The sequence below is a fragment of the Apteryx mantelli genome, chromosome 2, assembly GCF_036417845.1.
Source record: "Apteryx mantelli isolate bAptMan1 chromosome 2, bAptMan1.hap1, whole genome shotgun sequence".
Taxonomy (NCBI): domain Eukaryota; kingdom Metazoa; phylum Chordata; class Aves; order Apterygiformes; family Apterygidae; genus Apteryx; species Apteryx mantelli.
In genome coordinates, this window is record NC_089979.1 from 44,586,775 (window position 1) to 44,587,211 (window position 437).

The window sequence follows — 437 nt, forward strand, 5'->3', positions numbered from 1 at the left end:
ATTAAAGTCAATGGCAAAACTTTCACTGACTTGAATAGATTCAGGGTTTTATCTGTCATATTCAGTCCTGGCTCTGAAATGCAGATTTCCAAAATTCTATAGACACAAATAGAGGCGTTGTGATCTTTGCCATGACTTTATAACTATATCCTGTATTCCTAATAATTTGATCTATTCCTTTTTTACCACCAAAACTACAGCAGAATAATTGGAGATTACATCATCTGTAAGATACTTATATCATGTTAAGAGGCCTCATATTAATTATAGACATTCATATTTTGCCAATTTTTTTTTGGCATATGCTGAGCAGCTTCAAAACAAAGGCTTCACAAGACTATACATGTAACAAAGAACTTCAGGGCAGCTGGCTTTTCTTTATTTTTTTTTAATTCATATAGCAAGATTAAGTTAGGACTTAATTCCAGCCAAAAAGT